The sequence below is a fragment of the Taudactylus pleione genome, unplaced genomic scaffold, assembly GCF_031769625.1.
Source record: "Taudactylus pleione unplaced genomic scaffold, aTauple2 ptg000926l, whole genome shotgun sequence".
Taxonomy (NCBI): Eukaryota; Metazoa; Chordata; class Amphibia; order Anura; family Myobatrachidae; genus Taudactylus; species Taudactylus pleione.
Genome location: NW_028285327.1, coordinates 961,495 through 985,861, shown reverse-complemented (window position 1 = coordinate 985,861; position 24,367 = coordinate 961,495). Strand labels below are relative to the sequence as shown.

Here is a 24,367-nt window from a genome sequence, read left to right as displayed (position 1 = left end):
ATGTAGTTATCAGCACGGCGGCCGCGATGCCGCTGGTTTCAATCCCGACGGGTCAAGGCCAACATTTGACTTAAGATAGGTGTTGAAATACCGATTGATGTAAACTGGGAGGGGTCTTTATTCTACCTGATCTAAACTGGGAGGGGTCTTTATTCTACCTGATCTAAACTGGGAGGGGTCTTTATTCGACCTGATGTGAACTGGGAGGGGTCCTTATTTTACCTGATGTAAATTGGGAGGGGGTCACTCTGTAGCAGTGAGCTTGATAATTAGTGGAGGGCTGTATGGCTAACAGGTCACTAATAGGCTCTGTAGCAATGAGCTGGATAAGTAGGGGAGAGCTGTATGGCTGACAGGTCACTAATAGGCTCTGTAGCAGTGAGCTGGATAGGTAGGGGAGGGCTGTATGGCTGACAGGTCACTAATAGGCTCTGTACCAGTGAGCTAGATAGGTAGGGGAGGGCTGTATGGCTGACAGGACCCTAATAAGCTCTGTAGCAGTGAGCTGGATAAGTAGGGGAGAGCTGTATGGCTGACAGGTCACTAATAGGCTCTGTAGCAGTGAGCTGGATAAGTAGGGGAGGGCTGTATGGCTGACAGGTCACTAATAGGCTCTGTAGCAGTGAGCTGGATAAGTAGGGGAGAGCTGTATGGCTGACAGGATACTAATAGGCTCTGTAGCAGTGAGCTGGATAAGTAGGGGAGGGCTGTATGGCTGACAGGTCACTAATAGGCTCTGTAGCAGTGAGCTGGATAAGTAGGGGAGAGCTGTATGGCTGACAGGTCACTAATAGGCTCTGTAGCAGTGAGCTGGATAAGTAGGGGAGGGCTGTATGGCTGACAGGTCACTAATAGGCTCTGCAGCAGTGAGCTGGATAAGTAGGGGAGAGCTGTATGGCTGACAGGTCACTAATAGGCTCTGTAGCAGTGAGCTGGATAAGTAGGGGAGGGCTGTATGGCTGACAGGTCACTAATAGGCTCTGTAGCAGTGAGCTGGATAAGTAGGGGAGAGCTGTATGGCTGACAGGATACTAATAGGCTCTGTAGCAGTGAGCTGGATAAGTAGGGGAGGGCTGTATGGCTGACAGGTCACTAATAGGCTCTGTAGCAGTGAGCTGGATAAGTAGGGGAGAGCTGTATGGCTGACAGGTCACTAATAGGCTCTGTAGTAGTGAGCTGGATAAGTAGGGGAGGGCTGTATGGCTGACAGGTCACTAATAGGCTCTGTAGCAGTGAGCTGGATAAGTAGGGGAGAGCTGTATGGCTGACAGGTCACTAATAGGCTCTGTAGTAGTGAGCTGGATAAGTAGGGGAGAGCTGTATGGCTGACAGGTCACTAATAGTCTCTGTAGCAGTGAGCTGGATAGGTAGGGGAGGGCTGTATGGCTGACAGGTCACTAATAGGCTCTGTACCAGTGAGCTAGATAGGTAGGGGAGGGCTGTATGGCTGACAGGACCCTAATAAGCTCTGTAGCAGTGAGCTGGATAATTAGTGGAGAGCTGTATGGCTGACATGTCACTAATAGGCTCTGTAGCAGTGAGCTGGATAAGTAGGGGAGAGCTGTATGGCTGACAGGTCACTAATAGTCTCTGTAGCAGTGAGCTGGATAGGTAGGGGAGGGCTGTATGGCTGACAGGACCCTAATAAGCTCTGTAGCAGTGAGCTGGATAATTAGTGGAGAGCTGTATGGCTGACATGTCACTAATAGGCTCTGTAGCAGTGAGCTGGATAAGTAGGGGAGAGCTGTATGGCTGACAGGTCACTAATAGGCTCTGTAGCAGTGAGCTGGATAAGTAGGGGAGAGCTGTATGGCTGACAGGTCTCTAATAGGCTCTGTAGCAGTGAGATGGATAGGTAGGGGAGAGATGTATGGCTGACATGTTACTAATAGGCTCTGTAGCAGTGAGCTGGATAAGTAGGGGAGAGCTGTATGGCTGACCTGTCACTAATTGGCTCTGTAGCAGTGAGCTGGATAAGTAGGGGAGACCTGTATGGCTGACAGATCTCTAATAGGCTCTGTAGCAGTGAGATGGATAAGTAGGGGAGAGCTGTTTGGCTGACAGGTCACTAATAGGCTCTGTAGCAGTGAGCTGGATAGGTAGGGGAGAGCTGTATGGCTGACAGGTCACTAATAGGCTCTGTAGCAGTGAGATGGATAAGTAGGGGAGACCTCTATGGCTGACATGTCACTAATAGGCTCTGTAGCAGTGAGCTGGGTAGGTAGGGGAGGGCTGTATGGCTGACAGGTCACTAATAGGCTCTGTAGCAGTGAGCTGGGTAGGTAGGGGAGAGCTGTATGGCTGACATGTCACTAATAGGCTCTGTACCAGTGAGCTGGATAGGTAAGGGAGGGCTGTATGGCTGACAGGACACTAATAGGCTCTGTAGCAGTGAGCTGGATAAGTAGGGGAGAGCTGTTTGGCTGACAGGTCACTAATAGGCTCTGTAGCAGTGAGCTGGATAAGTAGGGGAGAGCTGTATGGCTGACATGTCACTAATAGGCGCTGTACTAGTGAGCTGGATAAGTAGGGGAGAGCTGTATGGGTGACAGTACACTAATAGGCACTATAGTAGTGAGCTGGATAAGTAGGGGAGAGCTGTATGGGTGACAGTACACTAATAGGCGCTATAGTAGTGAGCTGGATAAGTAGGGGAGACCTGTATGGCTGACAGGTAACTAATAGGCTCTGTAGCAGTGAGCTGGATAAGTAGGGGAGACCTGTATGGCTGACAGTCTCTAATAGGCTCTGTAGCAGTGAGCTGGGTAGGTAGGCGAGACCTGTATGGCTGACAGGTCACTAATAGGCTCTGTAGCGGTGATCTGGGTAGGTAGCGGAGAGCTGTATGGCTGACATGTCACTAATAGGCCCTATAGTAGTGAGCTGGATAAGTAGGGGAGAGCTGTATGGCTGACAGGTCACTAATAGGCTCTGTAGCAGTGAGCTGGATAAGTAGGGGAGACCTGTATGGCTGACAGGTCTCTAATAGGCTCTGTAGCAGTGAGCTGGGTAGGTAGGCGAGACCTGTATGGCTGACAGGTCACTAATAGGCTCTGTAGCGGTGATCTGGTTAGGTAGCGTAGAGCTGTATGGCTGACAGGTCACTAATAGGCTCTTTAGCAGTGAGCTGGATAAGTAGGGGAGACCTGTATGGCTGACAGGTCGCTAATAGGCTCTGTAGCAGTGAGCTGGGTAGGTAGGGGAGAGCTGTATGGGTGACAGTACACTAATAGGCGCTAGAGTAGTGAGCTGGATAAGTAGGGGAGAGCTGTATGGCTGACAGGTCACTAATAGGCTCTGTAGCAGTGAGCTGGATATGTAGGGGAGGGCTGTATGGCTGAGCGGACACTAATAGGCTCTGTAGCAGTGAGCTGGATAGGTACAGGAGAGCTGTATGGCTGACATGTCACTAATAGGATCTGTAGCAGTGAGCTGGATAGGTAGGGGAGAGCTGTATGGCTGACATGTCACTAATAGGCTCTATAGCAGTGAGCTGGATAGGAAGGGGAGGGCTGTATGGGTGACAGGTCACTAATAGGCTCTGTAGCAGTGAGCTGGATAAGTAGGAGAGAGCTGTATGGCTGACAGGTCACTAATAGGCTCTGTAGCAGTGAGCTGGATAAGTAGGGGAGACCTGTATGGCTGACAGGTCTCTAATAGGCTCTGTAGCAGTGAGTTGGATAGGTAGGGGAGACCTGTATGGCTGACAGGTCACTAATAGGCTCTGTAGCGGTGAGCTGGGTCGGTAGGGGAGAGCTGTATGGCTGACAGGTCACTAACAGGCTCTGTAGCGGTGAGCAGGATAAGTAGGGGAGAGCTGTATGGCTGACATGTCACTAATAGGCTCTGTAGCAGTGAGATGGATAAGTAGGGGGAGAGCTGTATGGCTGACAGGTCACTAATAGGCTCTGTAGCAGTGAGATGGATAAGTAGGGGAGACCTCTATGGCTGACATGTCACTAATAGGCTCTGTAGCAGTGAGCTGGGTAGGTAGGGGAGGGCTGTATGGCTGACAGGTCACTAATAGGCTCTGTAGCAGTGAGCTGGGTAGGTAGGGGAGAGCTGTATGGCTGACATGTCACTAATAGGCTCTGTACCAGTGAGCTGGATAGGTAAGTGAGGGCTGTATGGCTGACAGGACACTAATAGGCTCTGTAGCAGTGAGCTGGATAAGTAGGGGAGAGCTGTTTGGCTGACAGGTCACTAATAGGCTCTGTAGCAGTGAGCTGGATAAGTAGGGGAGAGCTGTATGGCTGACATGTCACTAATAGGCTCTGTAGCAGTGAGCTGGATAAGTAGGGGAGGGCTGTATGGGTGACAGGTCACTAATAGGCGCTGTACTAGTGAGCTGGATAAGTAGGGGAGAGCTGTATGGGTGACAGTACACTAATAGGCACTATAGTAGTGAGCTGGATAAGTAGGGGAGAGCTGTATGGGTGACAGTACACTAATAGGCGCTATAGTAGTGAGCTGGATAAGTAGGGGAGACCTGTATGGCTCACATGTCACTAATAGGCCCTATAGTAGTGAGCTGGATAAGTAGGGGAGAGCTGTATGGCTGACAGGTCACTAATAGGCTCTGTAGCAGTGAGCTGGATAAGTAGGGGAGACCTGTATGGCTGACAGGTCACTAATAGGCTCTGTACCAGTGAGCTGGATAAGTAGGGGAGGGCTGTATGGCTGACAGGTCACTAATAGGCTCTGGACCAGTGAGCTGGATAAGTAGGGGAGAGCTGTATGGCTGACAGGTCACTAATAGGCTCTGTAGCAGTGAGCTGGATAAGTAGGGGAGACCTATATGGCTGACAGGTCACTAATAGGCTCTGTACCAGTGAGCTGGATAAGTAGGGGAGGGCTGTATGGCTGACAGGTCACTAATAGGCTCTGGACCAGTGAGCTGGATAAGTAGGGGAGAGCTGTATGGCAGAAAGGTCACTAATAGGCTCTGTAGCAGTGAGCTGGATAAGTAGGGGAGAGCTGTATGGCTGACAGGTCACTAATAGGCTCTGTAGCAGTGAGCTGGATAAGTAGGGGAGGGCTGTATGGCTGACAGGTCACTAATAGGCTCTGTAGCAGTGAGCTGGATAGGTAGGGGAGGGCTGTATGGGTGACAGGTCACTAATAGGCTCTGTAGCAGTGAGCTGGATAAGTAGGGGAGGGCTGTATGGCTGACAGGTCACTAATAGGCTCTGTAGCAGTGAGCTGGATAAGTAGGGGAGAGCTGTATGGCTGACAGGTCTCTAATAGGCTCTGTAGCAGTGAGTTGGATAGGTAGGGGAGACCTGTATGGCTGACAGGTCTTTAATAGGCTCTGTAGCGGTGAGCTGGGTCGGTAGGGGAGAGCTGTATGGCTGACAGGTCACTAATAGGCTCTGTAGCAGTGAGATGGATAAGTAGGGGAGAGCTGTTTGGCTGACAAGTCACTAATAGTCTCTGTAGCAGTGAGCTGGATAGGTAGGGGAGAGCTGTATGGCTGACAGGCCACTAATAGGCTCTGTAGCAGTGAGATGGATAATTAGGGGAGGGCTGTATGGCTGACAGGTCACAAATAGGCTCTGTAGCATTGAGCTGGATAAGTAGGGGAGAGCTGTATGGCTGACAGGACACTAATAGGCTCTGTAGCAGTGAGCTGGATAAGTAGGGGAGAACTGTTTGGCTGACAGGTCACTAATAGGCTCTGTAGCAGTGAGCTGGATAAGTAGGGGAGAGCTGTATGGCTGACATGTCACTAATAGGCTCTGTAGCAGTGAGCTGGATATGTAGGGGAGGGCTGTATGGGTGACAGTACACTAATAGGCACTATAGTAGTGAGCTGGATAAGTAGGGGAGACCTGTATTGCTGACAGGTCTCTAATAGGCTCTGTAGCAGTGAGCTGGGTAGGTAGGCGAGACCTGTATGGCTGACAGGTCACTAATAGGCTCTGTAGCGGTGATCTGGGTAGGTAGGGGAGAGCTGTATGGCTGACAGGTCACTAATAGGCTCTGTAGCAATGAGCTGGATAAGTAGGGGAGACCTGTATGGCTGACAGGTCGCTAATAGGCTCTGTAGCAGTGAGCTGGGTAGGTAGGGGAGAGCTGTATGGGTGACAGTACACTAATAGGCGCTAGAGTAGTGAGCTGGATAAGTAGGGGAGACCTGTATGGCTGACAGGTCTCTAATAGGCTCTGTAGCAGTGAGCTGGACTTGTAGGGGAGGGCTGTATGGCTGACAGGTCTCTAATAGGCTATGTAGCAGTGAGCTGGATAAGCAGGGGAGACCTGTATGGCTGACAGGTCACTAATAGTCTCTGTAGCAGTGAGCTGGACTTGTAGGGGAGAGCTGTATGGCTGACAGGTCACTAATAGGCTCTGTAGCAGTGAGCTGGACTTGTAGGGGAGAGCTGTATGGCTGACAGGTCACTAATAGGCTCTGTAGCAGTGAGCTGGATATGTAGGGGAGGGCTGTATGGCTGAGCGGACACTAATAGGCTCTGTAGCAGTGAGCTGGATAGGTACAGGAGAGCTGTATGTCTGACATGTCACTAATAGGATCTGTAGCAGTGAGCTGGATAGGTAGGGGAGAGCTGTATGGCTGACATGTCACTAATAGGCTCTATAGCAGTGAGCTGGATAAGTAGGGGAGAGCTGTATGGCTGACAGGTCACTAATAGGCTCTGTAGCAGTGAGCTGGATAAGTAGGGGAGACCTGTATGGCTGACAGGTCACTAATAGGCTCTGTACCAGTGAGCTGGATAAGTTGGGGAGGGCTGTATGGCTGACAGGTCACTAATAGGCTCTGTTCCAGTGAGCTGGATAAGTAGGGGAGAGCTGTATTGCTGAAAAGTCACTAATAGGCTCTGTAGCAGTGAGCTGGATAAGTAGGGGAGAGCTGTATGGCTGACATGTCACTAATAGGCTCTGGAGCAGTGAGCTGGATAAGTAGGGGAGAGCTGTATGGCTGACAGGTCACTAATAGGCTCTGGAGCAGTGAGCTGGATAAGTAGGGGAGGGCTGTATGGCTGACAGGTCACTAATAGGCTCTGTAGCAGTGAGCTGGATAAGTAGGGGAGAGCTGTATGGCTGACAGGTCACTAATAGGCTCTGTAGCAGTGAGCTGGATAGGTAGGGGAGAGCTGTATGGCTGACAGGTCACTAATAGGCTCTGTAGCATTGAGCTGGATAAGTAGGGGAGAGCTGTATGGCTGACAGGTCACTAATAGGCTCTGTAGCAGTGAGCTGGATAAGTAGGGGGAGAGCTGTATGCCTGACAGGTCACTAATAGGCTCTGTAGCAGTGAGCTGGATAAGTAGGGGAGAGCTGTATGGCTGACATGTCACTAATAGGCTCTGTAGCAGTGAGCTGGATAAGTAGGGGAGGGCTGTATGGGTGAGAGGTCACTAATAGGCTCTGTAGCAGTGAGCTGGATAAAGTAGGGGAGAGCTGTATGGCTGACAGGTCACTAATAGGCTCTGTAGCAGTGAGCTGGATAAGTAGGGGAGAGCTGTATGGCTGACAGGTCACTAATAGGCTCTGTAGCAGTGAGCTGGATAAGTAGGGGAGGGCTGTATGGGTGACAGGTCTCTAATAGGCTCTGTAGCAGTGAGCTGGATAGGTAGGGGTGGGCTGTATGGGTGACAGGTCATTAATAGGATCTGTAGCAGTGAGCTGGATAAGTAGGGGAGAGCTGTATGGCTGACAGGTCACTAATAGGCTCTGTAGCAGTGAGCTGGATAATTAGGGGAGGGCTGTATGGCTGACAGGTCACTAATAGGCTCTGTAGCAGTGAGCTGGATAATTAGGGGAGGGCTGTATGGCTGACAGGTCACTAATAGGCTCTGTAGCAGTGAGCTAGATAGGTAGGGGAGGGCTGTATGGCTGACAGGTCACTAATAGGCTCTGTAGCAGTGAGCTGGATCGGTAGGGGAGACCTTTATGGCTGACAGGTCACTAATAGGCTCTGTAGCAGTGAGCTGGATAAGTAGGGGAGACCTGTATGGCTCACAGTAAACTAATAGGCGCTGTACTAGTAAACTGGATAAGTAGGGGAGAGCTGTATGGCTGACAGTAAACTAATAGGCGCTCTACTAGTGAGCTGGATAAGTAGGGGAGACCTGTATGGCTGACAGTACACTAATAGGCGCTGTACTAGTGAGCTGGATAAGTAGGGGAGACCTGTATGGCTGACATGTCACTAATAGGCTCTGTACCAGTGAGCTGGATAGGTAAGGGAGGGCTGTATGGCTGACAGGACACTAATAGGCTCTGTAGCAGTGAGCTGGATAAGTAGGGGAGAGCTGTTTGGCTGACAGGTCACTAATAGGCTCTGTAGCAGTGAGCTGGATAAGTAGGGGAGAGCTGTATGGGTGACAGGTCACTAATAGGCGCTGTACTAGTGAGCTGGATAAGTAGGGGAGAGCTGTATGGGTGACAGTACACTAATAGGCGCTATAGTAGTGAGCTGGATAAGTAGGGGAGAGCTGTATGGGTGACAGTACACTAATAGGCGCTATAGTAGTGAGCTGGATAAGTAGGGGAGACCTGTATGGCTGACATGTCACTAATAGGCGCTGTAGTAGTGAGCCGGATAAGTAGGGGAGAGCTGTATGGGTGACAGTACACTAATAGGCCCTATAGTAGTGAGCTGGATAAGTAGGGGAGAGCTGTATGGCTGACAGGTCACTAATAGGCTCTGCAGCGGTGAGCTGGATAGGTAGGGGAGGGCTGTATGGCTGACATGTCACTAATAGGCTCTGTAGCAGTGAGCTGGATAAGTAGGGGAGAGCTGTATGGCTGACATGTCACTAATAGGCTCTGTAGCAGTAAGCTGGATAAGTAGTGGAGAGCTGTATGGCTGACAGGTCACTAATAGGGTCTGTAGCAGTGAGCTGGATAGGTAGGGGAGAGCTGTATGGCTGACAGGTCACTAATAGGCTCTGTAGCAGTGAGCTGGATAGGTAGGGGAGGGCTGTATGGCTGACATGTCACTAATAAGATCTGTAGCAGTGAGCTGGATAAGTAGGGGAGAGCTGTATGACTGACATGTCACTAATAGGCTCTGTAGCAGTGAGCTGGATAAGTAGGGGAGACCTGTATGGCTGACCTGTCACTAATTGGCTCTGTAGCAGTGAGCTGGATAAGTAGGGGAGACCTGTATGGCTGACATGTCACTAATAGGCTCTGTAGCAGTGAGCTGGGTAGGTAGGGGAGACCTGTATGGCTGACAGGTCACTAATAGGCTCTGTAGCGGTGAGTTGGATAAGTAGGGGAGAGCTGTATGGCTGACAGTAAACTAATAGGCGCTGTACTAGTGAGCTGGATAAGTAGGGGAGACCTGTATGGCTGACAGTAAACTAATAGGTGCTGTACTAGTGAGCTGGATAAGTAGGGGAGAGCTGTATGGCTGACAGGTCACTAATAGGCTCTGTAGCAGTGAGCTGGATAAGTAGGGGAGGGCTGTATGGGTGACAGGTCACTAATAGGCTCTGTAGCAGTGAGCTGGATAAGTAGGGGAGAGCTGTATGGCTGACAGGTCACTAATAGGCTCTGTAGCAGTGAGCTGGATAATTAGGGGAGGGCTGTATGGCTGACAGGTCACTAATAGGCTCTGTAGCAGTGAGCTGGATAATTAGGGGATGGCTGTATGGCTGACAGGTCACTAATAGGCTCTGTAGCAGTGAGCTAGATAGGTAGGGGAGGGCTGTATGGCTGACAGGTCACTAATAGGCTCTGTACCAGTGAGCTGGATAGGTAAGGGAGGGCTGTATGGCTGACAGGACACTAATAGGCTCTGTAGCAGTGAGCTGGATAAGTAGGGGAGAGCTGTTTGGCTGACAGGTCACTAATAGGCTCTGTAGCAGTGAGCTGGATAAGTAGGGGAGAGCTGTATGGCTGACATGTCACTAATAGGCTCTGTAGCAGTGAGCTGGATAAGTAGGGGAGGGCTGTATGGGTGACAGGTCACTAATAGGCGCTGTACTAGTGAGCTGGATAAGTAGGGGAGAGCTGTATGGGTGACAGTACACTAATAGGCGCTATAGTAGTGAGCTGGATAAGTAGGGGAGAGCTGTATGGGTGACAGTACACTAATAGGCACTATAGTAGTGAGCTGGATAAGTAGGGGAGACCTGTATGGCTGACATGTCACTAATAGGCGCTGTAGTAGTGAGCCGGATAAGTAGGGGAGAGCTGTATGGGTGACAGTACACTAATAGGCCCTATAGTAGTGAGCTGGATAAGTAGGGGAGAGCTGTATGGCTGACAGGTCACTAATAGGCTCTGCAGCGGTGAGCTGGATAAGTAGGGGAGGGCTGTATGGCTGACATGTCACTAATAGGCTCTGTAGCAGTGAGCTGGATAAGTAGGGGAGAGCTGTATGGCTGACATGTCACTAATAGGCTCTGTAGCAGTGAGCTGGATAAGTAGTGGAGAGCTGTATGGCTGACAGGTCACTAATTGGGTCTGTAGCAGTGAGCTGGATAGGTAGGGGAGAGCTGTATGGCTGACAGGTCACTAATAAGCTCTGTAGCAGTGAGCTGGATAGGTAGGGGAGGGCTGTATGGCTGACATGTCACTAATAAGATCTGTAGCAGTGAGCTGGATAAGTAGGGGAGAGCTGTGTGGCTGACCTGTCACTAATTGGCTCTGTAGCAGTGAGCTGGATAAGTAGGGGAGACCTGTATGGCTGACATGTCACTAATAGGCTCTGTAGCTGTGAGCTGGGTAGGTAGGGGAGACCTGTATGGCTGACAGGTCACTAATAGGCTCTGTAGCAGTGAGCTGGATAAGTAGGGGAGACCTGTATGGCTGACAGGTCTCTAATAGGCTCTGTAGCAGTGAGCTGGGTAGGTAGGGGAGACCTGTATGGCTGACAGGTCACTAATAGGCTCTGTAGCAGTGAGCTGGATAAGTAGGGGAGAGCTGTATGGCTGACAGGTCACTAATAGGCTCTGTAGCAGTGAGCTGGATAAGTAGGGGAGACCTGTATGGCTGACAGGTCTCTAATAGGCTCTGTAGCAGTGAGCTGGGTAGGTAGGGGAGACCTGTATGGCTGACAGGTCACTAATAGGCTCTGTAGCAGTGAGCTGGATAAGTAGGGGAGACCTGTATGGCTGACAGGTCACTAATAGGCTCTGTAGCAGTGAGCTGGATAAGTAGGGGAGACCTGTATGGCTGACAGGTCTCTAATAGGCTCTGTAGCAGTGAGCTGGGTAGGTAGGGGAGACCTGTATGGCTGACAGGTCACTAATAGGCTCTGTAGCAATGAGCTGGGTAGGTAGGGGAGAGCTGTATGGCTGACATGTCACTAATAGGCTTTGTAGCAGTGAGCTGGACAGGTAGGGGAGAGATGTATGGCTGACATGTTACTAATAGGCTCTGGAGCTGTGAGCTCGATAAGTAGGGGAGAGCTGTATGGCTGACAGGTCACTAATAGGCTCTGTAGTAGTGAGCTGGATAAGTATGGGAGAGAGGTTTGGGTGACAGTACACTAATAGGTGCTGTAGTAGTGAGCTGGATAAGTAGGGGAGAGCTGTATGGCTGACAGGTCTCTAATAGGCTATGTAGCAGTGAGCTGGATAAGCAGGGGAGACCTGTATGGCTGACAGGTCACTAATAGTCTCTGTAGCAGTGAGCTGGACTTGTAGGGGAGAGCTGTATGGCTGACAGGTCACTAATAGGCTCTGTAGCAGTGAGCTGGACTTGTAGGGGAGAGCTGTATGGCTGACAGGTCACTAATAGGCTCTGTAGCAGTGAGCTGGATATGTAGGGGAGGGCTGTATGGCTGAGCGGACACTAATAGGCTCTGTACCAGTGAGCTGGATAGGTAGGGGAGGGCTGTATGGCTGACAGGTCACTAATAGGCTCTGTAGCAGTGAGCTGGATAAGTAGGGGAGACCTATATGGCTGACAGGTCACTAATAGGCTCTGTACCAGTGAGCTGGATAAGTTGGGGAGGGCTGTATGGCTGACAGGTCACTAATAGGCTCTGTTCCAGTGAGCTGGATAAGTAGGGGAGAGCTGTATGGCTGACATGTCACTAATAGGCTCTGGAGCAGTGAGCTGGATAATTAGGGGAGAGCTGTATGGCTGACAGGTCACTAATAGGCTCTGGAGCAGTGAGCTGGATAAGTAGGGGAGGGCTGTATGGCTGACAGATCACTAATAGGCTCTGTAGCAGTGAGCTGGATAAGTAGGGGAGAGCTGTATGGCTGACAGGTCACTAATAGGCTCTGTAGCAGTGAGCTAGATAGGTAGGGAAGGGCTGTATGGCTGACAGGTCACTAATAGGCTCTGTAGCAGTGAGCTGGATAAGTAGGGGAGACCTGTATGGCTGACAGTAAACTAATAGGCGCTGTACTAGTGAGCTGGATAAGTAGGGGAGAGCTGTATTGCTGACAGGTCACTAATAGGCTCTGTAGCAGTGAGCTGGATAAGTAGGGGAGAGAGGTATGAGGGACAGTACACTAATAGGTGCTGTAGTAGTGAGCTGGATAAGTAGGGGAGAGCTGTATGGCTGACAGGTCACTAATAGGCTCTGTAGTAGTGAGCTGGATAAGTATGGGAGAGAGGTATGGGTGACAGTACACTAATAGGTGCTGTAGTAGTGAGCTGGATAAGTAAGGGAGAGCTGTATGGGTGACAGTACACTAATAGGCGCTATAGTAGTGAGCTGGATAAGTAGGGGAGAGCTGTATGGGTGACAGTACACTAATAGGCGCTATAGTAGTGAGCTGGATACGTAGGGGAGACCTGTATGGCTGACAGGTCTCTAATAGGCTCTGTAGCAGTGAGCTGGGTAGGTAGGGGAGACCTGTATGGCTGACAGGTCACTAATAGGCTCTGTAGCAGTGAGCTGGATAAGTAGTGGAGACCTGTATGGCTGACAGGACCCTAATAAGCTCTGTAGCAGTGAGCTCGATAAGTAGGGGAGAGCTGTATGGCTGACAGGTCACTAATAGGCTCTGTAGCAGTGAGCTGGATAAGTAGGGGAGACCTGTATGGCTGACAGGACCCTAATAAGCTCTGTAGCAGTGAGCTGGATAAGTAGGGGAGACCTGTATGGCTGACAGGTCACTAATAGTCTCTGTAGAATTGAGCTGGGTAGGTAGGGGAGAGCTGTATGGCTGACAGGTCACTAATAGTCTCTGTAGAATTGAGCTGGGTAGGTAGGGGAGAGCTGTATGGCTGACAGGTCTCTAATAGGCTCTATAGCAGTGAGCTGGATATGTAGGGGAGGGCTTTATGGCTGAGCGGACACTAATAGGCTCTGTACCAGTAAGCTGGATAGGTAGGGGAGGGCTGTATGGCTGACAGGATACTAATAGGCTCTGTAGCTGTGAGCTTGATAAGTAGGGGAGACCTGTATGGCTGACATGTCACTAATAGGCTCTGTAGCAGTGAGCTGGATAAGTAGGGGAGGGCTGTATGGGTGACAGGTCACTAATAGGCTCTGTAGCAGTGAGCTGGATAAGTAGGGGAGAGCTGTATGGCTGACATGTCACTAATAGGCTCTGTAGCAGTGAGCTGGATAAGTAGGGAGGGCTGTATGGGTGACAGGTCACTAACAGGCTCTGTAGCAGTGAGCTGGATAAGTAGGGGAGAGCTGTATGGCTGACATGTCACTAATAGGCTCTGTAGCAGTGAGCTGGATAATTAGGGGAGAGCTGTATGGCTGACAGGTCACTAATAGGCTCTGTAGCAGTGAGCTGGATAAGTAGGGGAGAGCTGTATGGCTGACAAGTCACTAATAGGCTCTGTAGTAGTGAGCTGGATAGGTAGGGGAGGGCTGTATGGCTGACATGTCACTAATAGGCTCTGTAGCAGTGAGCTGGATAATTAGGGGAGAGCTGTATGGCTGACATGTCACTAATAGGCTCTGTACCAGTGAGCTGGATAAGTAGGGGAGAGCTGTATGGCTGACAGGTCACTAATAGGCTCTGTAGCAGTGAGCTGGATAAGTAGGGGAGAGCTGTATGGCTGACAGTTCACTAATAGGCTCTGTAGCAGTGAGCTGGATAGGTAGGGGAGAGCTGTATGGCTGACAGGTCACTAATAGGCTCTGTAGCATTGAGCTGGATAAGTAGGGGGAGAGCTGTATGGCTGACAGGTCACTAATAGGCTCTGTAGCAGTGAGCTGGATAAGTAGGGGAGAGCTGTATGGCTGACATGTCACTAATAGGCTCTGTAGCAGTGAGCTGGATAGGTAGGGGGAGAGATGTATGCCTGACAGGTCACTAATAGGCTCTGTAGCAGTGAGCTGGATAAGTAGGGGAGAGCTGTATGGCTGACATGTCACTAATAGGCTCTGTAGCAGTGAGCTGGATAAGTAGGGGAGGGCTGTATGGGTGACAGGTCACTAATAGGCTCTGTAGCAGTGAGCTGGATAAGTAGGGGAGAGCTGTATGGCTGACAGGTCACTAATAGGCTCTGTAGCAGTGAGCTGGATAAGTAGGGGAGAGCTGTATGGCTGACAGGTCACTAATAGGCTCTGTAGCAGTGAGCTGGATAAGTAGGGGAGGGCTGTATGGGTGACAGGTCACTAATAGGCTCTGTAGCAGTGAGCTGGATAGGTAGGGGTGGGCTGTATGGGTGACAGGTCATTAATAGGATCTGTAGCAGTGAGCTGGATAAGTAGGGGAGAGCTGTATGGCTGACAGGTCACTAATAGGCTCTGTAGCAGTGAGCTGGATAATTAGGGGAGGGCTGTATGGCTGACAGGTCACTAATAGGCTCTGTAGCAGTGAGCTGGATAATTAGGGGAGGGCTGTATGGCTGACAGGTCACTAATAGGCTCTGTAGCAGTGAGCTAGATAGGTAGGGGAGGGCTGTATGGCTGACAGGTCACTAATAGGCTCTGTAGCAGTGAGCTGGATCGGTAGGGGAGACCTTTATGGCTGACAGGTCACTAATAGGCTCTGTAGCAGTGAGCTGGATAAGTAGGGGAGACCTGTATGGCTGACAGTAAACTAATAGGCGCTGTACTAGTGAGCTGGATAAGTAGGGGAGAGCTGTATGGCTGACAGTAAACTAATAGGCGCTGTACTAGTGAGCTGGATAAGTAGGGGAGACCTGTATGGCTGACAGTAAACTAATAGGCGCTGTACTAGTGAGCTGGATAAGTAGGGGAGAGCTGTATGGCTGACATGTCACTAATAGGCTCTGTAGCAGTGAGCTGGATAAGTAGGGGAGGGCTGTATGGGTGACAGGTCACTAATAGGCTCTGTAGCAGTGAGCTGGATAAGTAGCGGAGAGCTGTATGGCTGACAGGTCACTAATAGGCTCTGTAGCAGTGAGCTGGATAATTAGGGGAGGGCTGTATGGCTGACAGGTCACTAATAGGCTCTGTAGCAGTGAGCTGGATAATTAGGGGAGGGCTGTATGGCTGACAGGTCACTAATAGGCTCTGTAGCAGTGAGCTAGATAGGTAGGGGAGGGCTGTATGGCTGACAGGTCACTAATAGGCTCTGTACCAGTGAGCTGGATAGGTAAGGGAGGGCTGTATGGCTGACAGGACACTAATAGGCTCTGTAGCAGTGAGCTGGATAAGTAGGGGAGAGCTGTTTGGCTGACAGGTCACTAATAGGCTCTGTAGCAGTGAGCTGGATAAGTAGGGGAGAGCTGTGTGGCTGACCTGTCACTAATTGGCTCTGTAGCAGTGAGATGGATAAGTAGGGGAGACCTGTATGGCTGACAGGTCACTAATAGGCTCTTTAGCTGTGAGCTGGGTAGGTAGGGGAGACCTGTATGGCTGACAGGTCACTAATAGGCTCTGTAGCGGTGAGCTGCATAAATAGGGGAGAGCTGTATGGCTGACACGTCACTAATAGGCTCTGTAGCAGTGAGCTGGATAAGTAGGGGAGACCTGTATGGCTGACAGGTCTCTAATAGGCTCTGTAGCAGTGAGCTGGGTAGGTAGGGGAGACCTGTATGGCTGACAGGTCACTAATAGGCTCTGTAGCAGTGAGCTGGATAAGTAGGGGAGACCTGTATGGCTGACAGGTCACTAATATGCTCTGTAGCAGTGAGCTGGATAAGTAGGGGAGACCTGTATGGCTGACAGGTCTCTAATAGGCTCTGTAGCAGTGAGCTGGGTAGGTAGGGGAGACCTGTATGGCTGACAGGTCACTAATAGGCTCTGTAGCAATGAGCTGGGTTGGTAGTGGAGAGCTGTATGGCTGACATGTCACTAATAGGCTTTGTAGCAGTGAGCTGGACAGGTAGGGGAGAGATGTATGGCTGACATGTCACTAATAGGCTCTGTAGCAGTGAGCTGGATAAGTAGGGGAGAGCTGTATGGCTGACAGGTCACTAATAGGCTCTGTAGCAGTGAGCTGGATAATTAGGGGAGGGCTGTATGGCTGACAGGTCACTAATAGGCTCTGTAGCAGTGAGCTGGATAATTAGGGGATGGCTGTATGGCTGACAGGTCACTAATAGGCTCTGTAGCAGTGAGCTAGATAGGTAGGGGAGGGCTGTATGGCTGACAGGTCACTAATAGGCTCTGTACCAGTGAGCTGGATAGGTAAGGGAGGGCTGTATGGCTGACAGGACACTAATAGGCTCTGTAGCAGTGAGCTGGATAAGTAGGGGAGAGCTGTTTGGCTGACAGGTCACTAATAGGCTCTGTAGCAGTGAGCTGGATAAGTAGGGGAGAGCTGTATGGCTGACATGTCACTAATAGGCTCTGTAGCAGTGAGCTGGATAAGTAGGGGAGGGCTGTATGGGTGACAGGTCACTAATAGGCGCTGTACTAGTGAGCTGGATAAGTAGGGGAGAGCTGTATGGGTGACAGTACACTAATAGGCGCTATAGTAGTGAGCTGGATAAGTAGGGGAGAGCTGTATGGGTGACAGTACACTAATAGGCACTATAGTAGTGAGCTGGATAAGTAGGGGAGACCTGTATGGCTGACATGTCACTAATAGGCGCTGTAGTAGTGAGCCGGATAAGTAGGGGAGAGCTGTATGGGTGACAGTACACTAATAGGCCCTATAGTAGTGAGCTGGATAAGTAGGGGAGAGCTGTATGGCTGACAGGTCACTAATAGGCTCTGCAGCGGTGAGCTGGATAAGTAGGGGAGGGCTGTATGGCTGACATGTCACTAATAGGCTCTGTAGCAGTGAGCTGGATAAGTAGGGGAGAGCTGTATGGCTGACATGTCACTAATAGGCTCTGTAGCAGTGAGCTGGATAAGTAGTGGAGAGCTGTATGGCTGACAGGTCACTAATTGGGTCTGTAGCAGTGAGCTGGATAGGTAGGGGAGAGCTGTATGGCTGACAGGTCACTAATAAGCTCTGTAGCAGTGAGCTGGATAGGTAGGGGAGGGCTGTATGGCTGACATGTCACTAATAAGATCTGTAGCAGTGAGCTGGATAAGTAGGGGAGAGCTGTGTGGCTGACCTGTCACTAATTGGCTCTGTAGCAGTGAGCTGGATAAGTAGGGGAGACCTGTATGGCTGACATGTCACTAATAGGCTCTGTAGCTGTGAGCTGGGTAGGTAGGGGAGACCTGTATGGCTGACAGGTCACTAATAGGCTCTGTAGCAGTGAGCTGGATAAGTAGGGGAGACCTGTATGGCTGACAGGTCTCTAATAGGCTCTGTAGCAGTGAGCTGGGTAGGTAGGGGAGACCTGTATGGCTGACAGGTCACTAATAGGCTCTGTAGCAGTGAGCTGGATAAGTAGGGGAGAGCTGTATGGCTGACAGGTCACTAATAGGCTCTGTAGCAGTGAGCTGGATAAGTAGGGGAGACCTGTATGGCTGACAGGTCTCTAATAGGCTCTGTAGCAGTGAGCTGGGTAGGTAGAGGAGACCTGTATGGCTGACAGGTCACTAATAGGCTCTGTAGCAGTGAGCTGGATAAGTAGGGGAGACCTGTATGGCTGACAGGTCACTAATAGGCTCTGTAGCAGTGAGCTGGATAAGTAGGGGAGACCTGTATGGCTGACAGGTCTCTAATAGGCTCTGTAGCAGTGAGCTGGGTAGGTAGGGGAGACCTGTATGGCTGACAGGTCACTAATAGGCTCTGTAGCAATGAGCTGGGTAGGTAGGGGAGAGCTGTATGGCTGACATGTCACTAATAGGCTTTGTAGCAGTGAGCTGGACAGGTAGGGGAGAGATGTATGGCTGACATGTTACTAATAGGCTCTGGAGCTGTGAGCTCGATAAGTAGGGGAGAGCTGTATGGCTGACAGGTCACTAATAGGCTCTGTAGTAGTGAGCTGGATAAGTATGGGAGAGAGGTTTGGGTGACAGTACACTAATAGGTGCTGTAGTAGTGAGCTGTATGGCTGACAGGTCTCTAATAGGCTATGTAGCAGTGAGCTGGATAAGCAGGGGAGACCTGTATGGCTGACAGGTCACTAATAGTCTCTGTAGCAGTGAGCTGGACTTGTAGGGGAGAGCTGTATGGCTGACAGGTCACTAATAGGCTCTGTAGCAGTGAGCTGGACTTGTAGGGGAGAGCTGTATGGCTGACAGGTCACTAATAGGCTCTGTAACAGTGAGCTGGATATGTAGGGGAGGGCTGTATGGCTGAGCGGACACTAATAGGCTCTGTACCAGTGAGCTGGATAGGTAGGGGAGGGCTGTATGGCTGACAGGTCACTAATAGGCTCTGTAGCAGTGAGCTGGATAAGTAGGGGAGACCTATATGGCTGACAGGTCACTAATAGGCTCTGTACCAGTGAGCTGGATAAGTTGGGGAGGGCTGTATGGCTGACAGGTCACTAATAGGCTCTGTTCCAGTGAGCTGGATAAGTAGGGGAGAGCTGTATGGCTGACATGTCACTAATAGGCTCTGGAGCAGTGAGCTGGATAATTAGGGGAGAGCTGTATGGCTGACAGGTCACTAATAGGCTCTGGAGCAGTGAGCTGGATAAGTAGGGGAGGGCTGTATGGCTGACAGATCACTAATAGGCTCTGTAGCAGTGAGCTGGATAAGTAGGGGAGAGCTGTATGGCTGACAGGTCACTAATAGGCTCTGTAGCAGTGAGCTAGATAGGTAGGGAAGGGCTGTATGGCTGACAGGTCACTAATAGGCTCTGTAGCAGTGAGCTGGATAAGTAGGGGAGACCTGTATGGCTGACAGTAAACTAATAGGCGCTGTACTAGTGAGCTGGATAAGTAGGGGAGAGCTGTATTGCTGACAGGTCACTAATAGGCTCTGTAGCAGTGAGCTGGATAAGTAGGGGAGAGAGGTATGAGGGACAGTACACTAATAGGTGCTGTAGTAGTGAGCTGGATAAGTAGGGGAGAGCTGTATGGCTGACAGGTCACTAATAGGCTCTGTAGTAGTGAGCTGGATAAGTATGGGAGAGAGGTATGGGTGACAGTACACTAATAGGTGCTGTAGTAGTGAGCTGGATAAGTAAGGGAGAGCTGTATGGGTGACAGTACACTAATAGGCGCTATAGTAGTGAGCTGGATAAGTAGGGGAGAGCTGTATGGGTGACAGTACACTAATAGGCGCTATAGTAGTGAGCTGGATACGTAGGGGAGACCTGTATGGCTGACAGGTCTCTAATAGGCTCTGTAGCAGTGAGCTGGGTAGGTAGGGGAGACCTGTATGGCTGACAGGTCACTAATAGGCTCTGTAGCAGTGAGCTGGATAAGTAGTGGAGACCTGTATGGCTGACAGGACCCTAATAAGCTCTGTAGCAGTGAGCTCGATAAGTAGGGGAGAGCTGTATGGCTGACAGGTCACTAATAGGCTCTGTAGCAGTGAGCTGGATAAGTAGGGGAGACCTGTATGGCTGACAGGACCCTAATAAGCTCTGTAGCAGTGAGCTGGATAAGTAGGGGAGACCTGTATGGCTGACAGGTCACTAATAGTCTCTGTAGAATTGAGCTGGGTAGGTAGGGGAGAGCTGTATGGCTGACAGGTCACTAATAGTCTCTGTAGAATTGAGCTGGGTAGGTAGGGGAGAGCTGTATGGCTGACAGGTCTCTAATAGGCTCTATAGCAGTGAGCTGGATATGTAGGGGAGGGCTTTATGGCTGAGCGGACACTAATAGGCTCTGTACCAGTAAGCTGGATAGGTAGGGGAGGGCTGTATGGCTGACAGGATACTAATAGGCTCTGTAGCTGTGAGCTTGATAAGTAGGGGAGACCTGTATGGCTGACATGTCACTAATAGGCTCTGTAGCAGTGAGCTGGATAAGTAGGGGAGGGCTGTATGGGTGACAGGTCACTAATAGGCTCTGTAGCAGTGAGCTGGATAAGTAGGGGAGAGCTGTATGGCTGACATGTCACTAATAGGCTCTGTAGCAGTGAGCTGGATAAGTAGGGAGGGCTGTATGGGTGACAGGTCACTAATAGGCTCTGTAGCAGTGAGCTGGATAAGTAGGGGAGAGCTGTATGGCTGACATGTCACTAATAGGCTCTGTAGCAGTGAGCTGGATAATTAGGGGAGAGCTGTATGGCTGACAGGTCACTAATAGGCTCTGTAGCAGTGAGCTGGATAAGTAGGGGAGAGCTGTATGGCTGACAAGTCACTAATAGGCTCTGTAGTAGTGAGCTGGATAGGTAGGGGAGGGCTGTATGGCTGACATGTCACTAATAGGCTCTGTAGCAGTGAGCTGGATAATTAGGGGAGAGCTGTATGGCTGACATGTCACTAATAGGCTCTGTACCAGTGAGCTGGATAAGTAGGGGAGAGCTGTATGGCTGACAGGTCACTAATAGGCTCTGTAGCAGTGAGCTGGATAAGTAGGGGAGAGCTGTATGGCTGACAGTTCACTAATAGGCTCTGTAGCAGTGAGCTGGATAGGTAGGGGAGAGCTGTATGGCTGACAGGTCACTAATAGGCTCTGTAGCATTGAGCTGGATAAGTAGGGGGAGAGCTGTATGCCTGACAGGTCACTAATAGGCTCTGTAGCAGTGAGCTGGATAAGTAGGGGAGAGCTGTATGGCTGACATGTCACTAATAGGCTCTGTAGCAGTGAGCTGGATAAGTAGGGGAGGGCTGTATGGGTGACAGGTCACTAATAGGCTCTGTAGCAGTGAGCTGGATAAGTAGGGGAGAGCTGTATGGCTGACAGGTCACTAATAGGCTCTGTAGCAGTGAGCTGGATAAGTAGGGGAGAGCTGTATGGCTGACAGGTCACTAATAGGCTCTGTAGCAGTGAGCTGGATAAGTAGGGGAGGGCTGTATGGGTGACAGGTCACTAATAGGCTCTGTAGCAGTGAGCTGGATAGGTAGGGGTGGGCTGTATGGGTGACAGGTCATTAATAGGATCTGTAGCAGTGAGCTGGATAAGTAGGGGAGAGCTGTATGGCTGACAGGTCACTAATAGGCTCTGTAGCAGTGAGCTGGATAATTAGGGGAGGGCTGTATGGCTGACAGGTCACTAATAGGCTCTGTAGCAGTGAGCTGGATAATTAGGGGAGGGCTGTATGGCTGACAGGTCACTAATAGGCTCTGTAGCAGTGAGCTAGATAGGTAGGGGAGGGCTGTATGGCTGACAGGTCACTAATAGGCTCTGTAGCAGTGAGCTGGATCGGTAGGGGAGACCTTTATGGCTGACAGGTCACTAATAGGCTCTGTAGCAGTGAGCTGGATAAGTAGGGGAGACCTGTATGGCTGACAGTAAACTAATAGGCGCTGTACTAGTGAGCTGGATAAGTAGGGGAGAGCTGTATGGCTGACAGTAAACTAATAGGCGCTGTACTAGTGAGCTGGATAAGTAGGGGAGACCTGTATGGCTGACAGTAAACTAATAGGCGCTGTACTAGTGAGCTGGATAAGTAGGGGAGAGCTGTATGGCTGACATGTCACTAATAGGCTCTGTAGCAGTGAGCTGGATAAGTAGGGGAGGGCTGTATGGGTGACAGGTCACTAATAGGCTCTGTAGCAGTGAGCTGGATAAGTAGGGGAGAGCTGTATGGCTGACAGGTCACTAATAGGCTCTGTAGCAGTGAGCTGGATAATTAGGGGAGGGCTGTATGGCTGACAGGTCACTAATAGGCTCTGTAGCAGTGAGCTGGATAATTAGGGGAGGGCTGTATGGCTGACAGGTCACTAATAGGCTCTGTAGCAGTGAGCTAGATAGGTAGGGGAGGGCTGTATGGCTGAGCGGACACTAATAGGCTCTGTACCAGTGAGCTGGATAGGTAGGGGAGGGCTGTATGGCTGACAGGTCACTAATAGGCTCTGTAGCAGTGAGCTGGATAAGTAGGGGAGACCTATATGGCTGACAGGTCACTAATAGGCTCTGTACCAGTGAGCTGGATAAGTTGGGGAGGGCTGTATGGCTGACAGGTCACTAATAGGCTCTGTTCCAGTGAGCTGGATAAGTAGGGGAGAGCTGTATGGCTGACATGTCACTAATAGGCTCTGGAGCAGTGAGCTGGATAATTAGGGGAGAGCTGTATGGCTGACAGGTCACTAATAGGCTCTGGAGCAGTGAGCTGGATAAGTAGGGGAGGGCTGTATGGCTGACAGATCACTAATAGGCTCTGTAGCAGTGAGCTGGATAAGTAGGGGAGAGCTGTATGGCTGACAGGTCACTAATAGGCTCTGTAGCAGTGAGCTAGATAGGTAGGGAAGGGCTGTATGGCTGACAGGTCACTAATAGGCTCTGTAGCAGTGAGCTGGATAAGTAGGGGAGACCTGTATGGCTGACAGTAAACTAATAGGCGCTGTACTAGTGAGCTGGATAAGTAGGGGAGAGCTGTATTGCTGACAGGTCACTAATAGGCTCTGTAGCAGTGAGCTGGATAAGTAGGGGAGAGAGGTATGAGGGACAGTACACTAATAGGTGCTGTAGTAGTGAGCTGGATAAGTAGGGGAGAGCTGTATGGCTGACAGGTCACTAATAGGCTCTGTAGCAGTGAGCTGGATAAGTAGGGGAGAGAGGTATGAGGGACAGTACACTAATAGGTGCTGTAGTAGTGAGCTGGATAAGTAGGGGAGACCTGTATGGCTGACAGGTCACTAATAGTCTCTGTAGAATTGAGCTGGGTAGGTAGGGGAGAGCTGTATGGCTGACAGGTCACTAATAGTCTCTGTAGAATTGAGCTGGGTAGGTAGGGGAGAGCTGTATGGCTGACAGGTCTCTAATAGGCTCTATAGCAGTGAGCTGGATATGTAGGGGAGGGCTTTATGGCTGAGCGGACACTAATAGGCTCTGTACCAGTAAGCTGGATAGGTAGGGGAGGGCTGTATGGCTGACAGGATACTAATAGGCTCTGTAGCTGTGAGCTTGATAAGTAGGGGAGACCTGTATGGCTGACAGGTCTCTAATAGGCTCTGTAGCAGTGAGCTGGGTAGGTAGGGGAGACCTGTATGGCTGACAGGTCACTAATAGGCTCTGTAGCAGTGAGCTGGATAAGTAGTGGAGACCTGTATGGCTGACAGGACCCTAATAAGCTCTGTAGCAGTGAGCTCGATAAGTAGGGGAGAGCTGTATGGCTGACAGGTCACTAATAGGCTCTGTAGCAGTGAGCTGGATAAGTAGGGGAGACCTGTATGGCTGACAGGACCCTAATAAGCTCTGTAGCAGTGAGCTGGATAAGTAGGGGAGAGCTGTATGGCTGACAGTAAACTAATAGGCGCTGTACTAGTGAGCTGGATAAGTAGGGGAGACCTGTATGGCTGACAGTAAACTAATAGGCGCTGTACTAGTGAGCTGGATAAGTAGGGGAGAGCTGTATGGCTAACAGTAAACTAATAGGCGCTGTACTAGTGAGCTGGATAAGTAGGGGAGACCTGTATGGCTGACAGTAAACTAATAGGCGCTGTACTAGTGAGCTGGATAAGTAGGGGAGAGCTGTATGGCTGACATGTCACTAATAGGCTCTGTAGCAGTGAGCTGGATAAGTAGGGGAGGGCTGTATGGGTGACAGGTCACTAATAGGCTCTGTAGCAGTGAGCTGGATAAGTAGGGGAGAGCTGTATGGCTGACATGTCACTAATAGGCTCTGTAGCAGTGAGCTGGATAAGTAGGGAGGGCTGTATGGGTGACAGGTCACTAATAGGCTCTGTAGCAGTGAGCTGGATAAGTAGGGGAGAGCTGTATGGCTGACAGGTCACTAATAGGCTCTGTAGCAGTGAGCTGGATAAGTAGGGGAGAGCTGTATGGCTGACAAGTCACTAATAGGCTCTGTAGTAGTGAGCTGGATAGGTAGGGGAGGGCTGTATGGCTGACATGTCACTAATAGGCTCTGTAGCAGTGAGCTGGATAATTAGGGGAGAGCTGTATGGCTGACATGTCACTAATAGGCTCTGTACCAGTGAGCTGGATAAGTAGGGGAGAGCTGTATGGCTGACAGGTCACTAATAGGCTCTGTAGCAGTGAGCTGGATAAGTAGGGGAGAGCTGTATGGCTGACAGTTCACTAATAGGCTCTGTAGCAGTGAGCTGGATAGGTAGGGGAGAGCTGTATGGC

The 24,367-nt window shown here is 50.5% G+C and overlaps 1 protein-coding gene across 4 annotated transcripts in view; it reads left to right on the top strand.

Annotated features, from left to right (window-relative positions):
- SHTN1 (shootin 1) overlaps nt 1–24,367 on the top strand; it is a 298,248-nt gene that overhangs the window by 199,113 nt on the left and 74,768 nt on the right. The window lies entirely within an intron of this gene.